This window comes from Hyalella azteca, unplaced genomic scaffold (assembly GCF_000764305.2).
Source record: "Hyalella azteca isolate HAZT.00-mixed unplaced genomic scaffold, Hazt_2.0.2 contig17924, whole genome shotgun sequence".
Taxonomy (NCBI): Eukaryota; Metazoa; Arthropoda; class Malacostraca; order Amphipoda; family Hyalellidae; genus Hyalella; species Hyalella azteca.
Genome location: NW_025947688.1, coordinates 71001 through 79771, shown reverse-complemented (window position 1 = coordinate 79771; position 8771 = coordinate 71001). Strand labels below are relative to the sequence as shown.

Genomic DNA, 8771 nt, shown 5'->3' with positions numbered 1-8771 from the left:
CTAGCGTGGTTGAGTCTGTCATGAGGTGTCTAAACTCTAAAGAGTTGGTAAAGACTAAAGTCTTTTGTAAATACCTAAATTCCAAAATAAATTAAAATTTTCAAGATTTTGATGGTGATGGACTGATGGCTAATAATGGCCAATCCAATGGTTCACAAATGGCAATGATCTTCATTCTTCAGATATTTGCTTGTATTCTGCAGTCGGCACCCTAGCACTGGCAGGTGGAGGTTGACTTTGAGTTTAGCACAGAATACCTACAAAAAGAGGGCACTTGGTATTAAAACAAGTAATATTATAAAATATTTTTGCCCACAACTACAAGCCAGTAGCCACAACACAATTAATTATCCCATTATAATCATTATTCTCATACAAGGTAAATTTGCCTAATATTCCTGTTCACCCATGCCTCATTGCCCTCATGGTAGGTACACCATCAAATTTCAGCCATTTTTATACATGCTTATCATCGTTTCACGCAAATGACGCAATGCACAACAGAGAACAGACACCACTCACTAATAGGGTTACAGATTGGAAATAGGCTATATTGCAGTCACAATGCAGTGCAGTCTCATAGCCTAACAAGTCAGAGCAAGTTGCGCCAAGAGTAGGCTATACAGAAATTCGGAAACGATAACCTTGGCAAATGAATATGAATAATTATTGACAAATTGAGGTCACACCGTCACACTCCAGAAATACAAGTACGCAAGTGAGTTTACTCTGATGATTATCAAAAACCTAACAGCCAAAACCTGTGGTATGTGTGTTACCACTGTTACGGATATTGGCAAATCGAGCGTAACAAAACGAAACTATTCCTCAACTTCAAGCAGCAACTGCCAGTTTGCCATCAGCTGTGGCGTTCATCGAGTTTTCGATTAATGAAAATATTTGAGATAAATAGCTTGCAGGTTCATATTTTACGTTCTCTTTTACATTATTTTAGAAAAAAATAAAAAAGTTTTGTCAATGCAATGGTCACGTTTTAAAAGACTTTCCTTTATTCGAGCCTTATTCGATGCGGAAGTTATCACATCAACACTACTAAACTTCTGCAAATTGCATCTACATCGATGTTTAGACTTGATGCGGACAAATTTTTGTACATATTGTTTTCAAAGCACAAATATTTAGGGTTAGCAATAAATAACTTTTTTATCTTATCTCAATCACGCCCATATCCTCCCTCTTTCCCTAATCAGTGACAATGAAAGAACCACTTATAATCAACGATCTAATCAATAATGAATCATCGAAATCCCTTCTGCAGTACAATACACCGTGAAGTTTTTTATTATCATAGAGTTGCATGTTGTCTGCACTGCAGGAGAAGCATTGATCGCTCCCGGGTTAGACTCCTTAATATTTTTAACCCTAGGAAAATAGAACATCCAAACACCTACCTAAGCAAACTAATACAATGCCGGTACGCGCTCACATTGATTCGAATTTTAACTGAAGTATTGTTTTTTATGCCATTGATTGCTAATGATCTTTATGTGAAAAATCGACCAATGCCCATAATTTATTATGTACGCAGCTTTAAACGTGTTCAGTGCGTCTGAGACTGTTTAGCTCATAGTTACATTGTTAATAAATGATTCCTCTACTCAGTTGAGATTAGTAATAATTAATTAACTGTTCTTTTCAGAGAGAATGTATCAGCATCCATGTCGGGCAAGCTGGTGTGCAGATGGGCAATTCTTGCTGGGAGTTGTATTGTCTTGAACACGGCATACGACCCGATGGAAGGGTTAACGAAGAGGCGTCTTTTGCGGACAGTTCTTATGAAACGTTCTTCAACGTAACTGACTCCGGTCGTCACGTGCCGAGGGCTGTCATGATTGACTTAGAACCTAGCGTAATTGGTGAGTTCTTATACAATTATCACAAAATTTTCAAGATAAATTGGATATCAAACGGATTTCTACTTAGCAGGCGCCGTGCGAAACGCATACAACACCAATAGAGAAGAGGCGCTGCTAGCATTGAGGTCGAAAAATAATAAAATATAGCAGGTGTTCAATATCATTCTAACTTTATCTCTTGGCGGAAAATTTAATGCATCAATGTCTTATTGCAGATGAAGTACGCAATGGCATCTACAAGGATCTCTTCCATCCTGAACAGCTCATCACCGGCAAGGAGGACGCCGCCAACAACTACGCTCGCGGTCACTACACCATCGGCAAGGAGATCATCGACGGAGTCATGGCGCGCATTAATAAAATATCAGAAGCGTGCTCGGGATTGCAGGTGAAATATTTTGTTTATATAAGTTTTGCATACGTTTATGTGTGTTATATGTTGTGTATAATTAACTGCAATAGTTTATAATTATTTTTTGTTGCTTCGATCGCGTAGTTTGATTTTCTTTTCGATTATTATGATATTACATTATTATAAAACGTTCATTTCTACCTGGGGCACATTTGTGAATTCTGAACTTCCATCCCCTTTTATTTATGTTACATTTCTTTGGGGGAAAAAAACTTTTAATTAATAATGATATCACAAATTACGAGCTCCCATCGTCAAAAATTGTTAATAATTACTATTGATGTTAATTTAATGATAATTAAATGCAAATGCAAAGTGGTCCTGTGGCTTCAGTTCAGAGTACCATGACTGGAGCAGTGAGTTGTGGGTTCGAGTCCTACGACAAGCTGTGGAAATTCTGCAATGTTTAGAATGAGAATCAGGTATAAATTGCCTTATCAACTCTGATATCGCTAGAACTAACTAACTAAATATGTACTCGAAGGGGTTCTTCATATTTCACTCGTTCGGAGGTGGCACCGGCTCGGGTTTCACCTAGGCCGGGCGGTTAAGCACAGCAGAATTGTAGCAGTGTGTTGTGAGTTCGAGACCGCAAAATGCTGTGAATGTTCTGCGATGTTAAGAATCGGCGACAGGCCTACGGTCTACGAGACGCTGAAACCGCTATTATTATTATTATTTGGTGTTCTTTCCCTTTCGTCTGCGTCATGCAGTTCTTTCTCCTTCGCCTGTGTCAGAGTTTTCCCTTCGTCTGTGTCAGTGCTTGCTCCTTCGCCTGTGTCAGAGTTTTCCCATCGGCTGTTTTAATACTTTTCTTTTCACCTGTTTTTGTGTGCGATGTAACTTTGAAAATAATTAGCACAACTTGAGGTTGCATAATTGTAAACTAGTTCAACCATGATGTCGAAGAGAGTAGCCAGAACGAGAAATGATAAAGATTCCGTCCGTCACTGCCTAGTTAAATATCATATGAATTGTAGCCGCTACTATTAACTGACGTGAGATAAAATAGTAATAAGTAATAAAAGTTATTGTAATACTTGTAGTAACTAGCATTTCTTCACTAATTGTCGGCGGAGTTAAGGAGCTGTAAGAGACCTCTTCAGAAAACCGGACCCCTAATCATAAACTTGTAGCTCGTGTTTGATATTACAAATGTTTCTTCGTTTGAAGCCTTCGACAAATAGTGAGTGAAGCTCGTCAGAGAATGAATATCCTAACTATGCTAATACTTTTTTATCATCATTTGCTTGAAAAATGTATTGTTTTTTTTTTCTCGTTTAAGGGTAACAGCTTTAGATAGTTGGGCCTTGTGTACTTCAATTTGTTCACGAATGTATTTTTTTATTTTCCTTACGCAAATTACATCTTAGATGAAGAAAACTTCTAACAGAAACTTTTTATTCCTTTTCCTCGTAATGAAGATGTCATCAGCGATGGTGGAACCATACAACTCGATCCTGACCACACACACAACCCTGGACCACACAGACTGCGCGTTTATGGTCGACAATGAAGCCATCTACGACATCTGTAGAAAGAACCTTAACATCGAGCGCCCTTCGTTCGTGAACCTCAACAGACTCGTGGCACAAATAGTGTCCTCCATTACGGCGTCTCTTAGGTCGGTTGCTGGTCTCATTCTCAGATGAAATGTGATTTTGTATTTTGTGAATTTTCTGGTATAAATGATTTATGTGATGTGTCATGACATCAAAATGTATACGTATTGAATGTTTGCTCGTCCATACTTTAAATAATTCATTTTATATCCTTTCTTATATCATTTTATATCCCAGACGAACCTGCAATTGATCATCAATAATCATAATCAACTAATAATACTCAGATTCGATGTCACCCTGAACGTTGACTTGACGGAGTTCCAGACGAACCTGGTAATTAATCAACAATAATTGAAAATCAACTAATAATTCTCAGGTTCGATGGCGTCCTGAACGTTGACCTGACGGAGTTTCAGAAGAACGTGCGATTGATTATCAATAATTGATAATTACCAAATAATTCTCAGGTTCGATGGCGCTCTGAATGTTGTTTCAGAAGAACGTGTGATTAATTATCAATAACTGATAATTAATTATTAATTGATTATTTATCAATAATTTATAATTAACTAATAATTCTCAGGTTCGATGGCGCCCTGAACGTTGACCTGACGGAGTTTCAGAAGAACGTGCGATTAATTATCAATAATTGATAATTAATTATTAATTGATTATTTATAACTAATTGATTAATTATCAATAATTGATCATTAACTTATAATTCTCAGGTTCGATGGCGCCCTGAACGTTGACCTGACGGAGTTTCAGAAGAACCTGGTGATTAATTATCAATAATTAATAATTAATTATTAATTGATTATTTATCAATAATTGATTATTTATCAATAATTGATTAATTATCAAGAATTGCTAATTAACTTAAAATTCTCAGGTTCGATGGCGCCCTGAACGTTGACCTGACGGAGTTCCAGACGAACCTGGTCCCGTATCCCCGCATCCACTTCCCCTTGGTGACCTATGCTCCGGTCATCTCCAGGGAGAAAGCTTACCATGAACAAATGTCCGTGGCTGAGATCACAACAGCCTCGTTCCAACCTGAGAATCAGGTTAGCAGAGCAAAAAAATTATTTAAAAAGTGTTGCAATCGAAGAGGAAAAAAGTTACACATAAACACACGATTGAAAATAGCGGCAATGAGTTTGAATGGGAGAACACGTGATCTGTACTTCGAACAGTAATAAACTGCAGATGTTCACACTTTAAAAAATTGTCTAAGATCATAGATACATAATTAATGCATTTTTAACTTTAAGTTAAGTTCTCGATGACATGAACTTGGATTCAGGCTTCTAAAGTTCAGTTCCTTTTATTGTGCGATGAAAAACATTTCCTAGAGACTAAAACACGCCATTGCACACTGCACAATAGCATGACAAAAGCCCATATAACATAAATTAATTTCTTGTTGCTTCATTGTTCGATGCATCATTCTTCCATATCTTTTTAGCGTATTTTCTTATTTATTAAAAAATGCACTATTGTGCTCGCCATGTCCGTCTGTCCGTCCGTCTGTCTGTCCGTCCGTGACTTAATGTTTTCGTCGACGAGAAAATGCGCTCTCTATCACTCACTGCAGTGAGTAATGAGTTATATTTTTTCAATGCTAATTCTTTGATTTTTTGTTGAATGATCCAATTATTGATTTTATTTCAGTTAGTGAAATGCGATCCCCGCAACGGAAAGTACATGGCATGTTGCCTGTTGTACCGCGGAGATGTCGTTCCCAAGCAAGTGCAGTCTGCCATCGCTACAATCAAAACAAAACGCAACATACAGTTTGTGGACTGGTGCCCTACTGGCTTCAAGGTGACAGAACGAAGTTGTTGTTGATGCTTTCGTAAAATTATTGTTGTTGCAGCACTAGCAATACATATAGCCATCAATATATACACGCTTAGTATAGTAGTACAGTATAGTATAGTAACTTCGGCATTGAAGAATAGGCCTGGATAGGCCTGTCGCCGAGTCTTGTATTTTTCTTGACTAGACTGGCCTTTTGTTCAAATCTTTGTTGTAGCAATCGTTTTGCCTAGTAGAGAGGCAATACCAAACCTGTAAATCACATCCATTTTGTGAATCATCATATTTTTCAACACATTGCATGTGAACGATCATATTACATGGCTTTCGTGCACTCATTTTCACTTATCTATTTAAATAACTGCCATATTATTGATAATTATTATGCAACATGAAACTATGATATTATCTTTGATCCTATAGATCGGTATCAACTACCAGCCGCCCACTGTAGTGCCGGAAGGCGACCTAGCGAAGGTGTCTCGGGCAGTGTGCATGTTGAGCAACACCACCGCGATCGCTGAGGCTTGGTCGAGACTTGACCGCAAGTTCGATCTCATGTATCAGAAACGAGCGTTCGTTCACTGGTAAGCTGGTCTTGAATTACACCCACGATTCTTTATTGGTACTGAATAATTACCATCGCCATTGCTGAGGCTTGGTCGAGACTTGACCGCAAATTCGATCTCATGTATCAGAAACGAGCTTTCGTTCACTGGTACGTTTGTCTATATTACTAAATGTATTCCCAGACTATTTACATCAACTGATGGGATAGAAAATACCACCGCTACATCGACAGTCTATTTAAATTGAATCATGTCTGAGAAGGCATGGTTGTCGAAATCATGATTTGATCGTGGCCCAAATGCACGTCTTCAGTCTTTTTGCTGATCAAAATATACTGTATCTTAAATTCAATCTTGATTTCAACTACAGTATCTAACTTTTTTGCGGTTAAAAGGTTCCTGGCTTAACGAAAAGGCGAATATTATTAATAAATAAATGAAATGATTTCACACTCTCATGTTCAGGTTTGTGGGCGAGGGCATGGAAGAAGGAGAGTTCCTGGAGGCCAGGGAAGACATGGCAGCGCTCGAGAAAGACTACGAAGAAGTGGGAACAGATTCCGTAGAAGGGGAGGCTGACGACAGTGGCAGCGAGTACTGAAGAATAGATGGAACAAGATAGTCGAAAATTTAATTATTTGTCTCCTGACACTAACTCTTCCTTCATATGGTCTCTAGATACGAATAACATTGCTGCTGAATTCATCATTTTACATAGGGCTAAAGAAAATATGAGTTCAGCTAGAAGAAATAGGCCAATTACAAACACAGAAGCAGGCTAACAAACTTATCTTGATTATCCTATATATGCGAATTCAAGAGACTTAACGATATTATTACACCTATTAGCTGTTTCAAAAAAATATTTTTCACAATTTTTTCCAGAAAATCCGCAACTAAAAAAAATGCTTCCCCGCTCAAGAAATGTTTGCGGTTCTTCGTGAACACAGCACTATTCATAATCAACATGTACTGTATCTCAGCGTAATGTGAATAAAAAGGTTTGCATTTCTTTGATTACAAATAGGTACGAGTTAACTCGAATATTTTTTAATGCTCATACCCGGTATTAATGTTTGTTAAAAAAATACGAGGTTAAATTTTGTGTCTTTCGAAATGCGAATTGAAAATAAGGGGTCATGCTTGTTGAAAGATAGTTTCAAATATAAAACAAAGACGAAACATTTTTTTATGATGTTAAAAAAAAATCAAATCTCAACTCTTTCAAAAAATCACTACTCTTAACTCCGAAAGATTGATAATAAAATTATATGGTAATTCGATTGATTTCTTTTTATCAATAACAAATGAATGCAAAGTCTAAGCGCAGATGAAATTAGCCTCTCATAAATAGAAATACATTCATCAAATATGAAGTAATGGGTTCAATTATTTACTTACACTCATCGCCACATAGCTGATGGATAATTGGCAATCGTTGCAAATTTATGTGGCGCTAACACATGAATGAAAAACTTTTTGTTTTCATCTGAACTTGGATTCCTGATTTGAGAAATTAATTAATAATTCGTTAATTATTCGTTGCAGTTAATTAATAATTCGCTTCTATATTATTTTTCACTGTCTGACTAGGTTAAATTAATTAGGAATTAAGCGTGCCGTGGTTACAAAAAGTATGTGATCTAGACTTCACTTATTTGAAAACCAGTCGGTTCTGATTTTGAGACAACGCGAATAACGGTCCGAGAGTTCAACACGTCTCGGACAAATTTACGGCCGGACCCGCGGCCGGTTTTATTAAGTCAATATCGGCATCGAATTGACATAGTTGCGCGTGCATTGGTTGCCTCATGCACACGTTCTGTTTAGCTGTATTTCTCGCTTCGAATCACCGACATGTGGAACAGCCTCCCCGATGACATCGTTGGAGCTCCAAGTATGAACGCGTTCAAGAACAGACTAGATAAAGCTATGGAAAAGTATATGTTCAGATTTGAAATGCCTAACTCCTTATCGAACCCGGTGGAAGTCTAGTAGCTACTTCAAACTATCGCCAGTCATGAAAAGATCCGATCAAATGATACGAGTTTAGATTTATGAACAAGGCACGAAAAGGAAAAGAATCGGCGACAGGCCACATCAGGCCTACATTTCAGCGCCGACATCATTATGTTATGTTATGTTATGTACTAAGCGCCGCAATCGCCATGAGATAGCGTTCGCATCGGACATTTCTCCGGTCGGTTAAAGTGACCCAGAAACATCTCTCAAACTACTGATCACATCTAAATTAAATTTTGCACGGAACCTCAAAATAAAATCCTACTCATATTTAATTCGTGGATTTTTTATTACAAATTATTCATTTCCTTCATGGATCATTTACGCTCGTGAAAATTTAGTTCAGTATACATTCATAAATAGTTTTCTATCATGCAGTGAAAAACGACATTGAAACGACTGAGTACAAAGTCATGTATAAATAATAGAATGAATGCGACAAATTTTTGTTTCCAACCTAAAATTTTCATAAAAGAAAGATTATTGCATGCATGAAAATGAGGGA

General features: G+C 37.3%; 1 pseudogene; it reads left to right on the top strand.

Moving 5' to 3' along the window:
- The first annotated feature begins 1321 nt into the window (after positions 1 to 1321).
- LOC108664956 lies at positions 1322 to 7574 on the top strand (annotated as a pseudogene).
- Positions 7575 to 8771: the final 1197 nt, after the last annotated feature.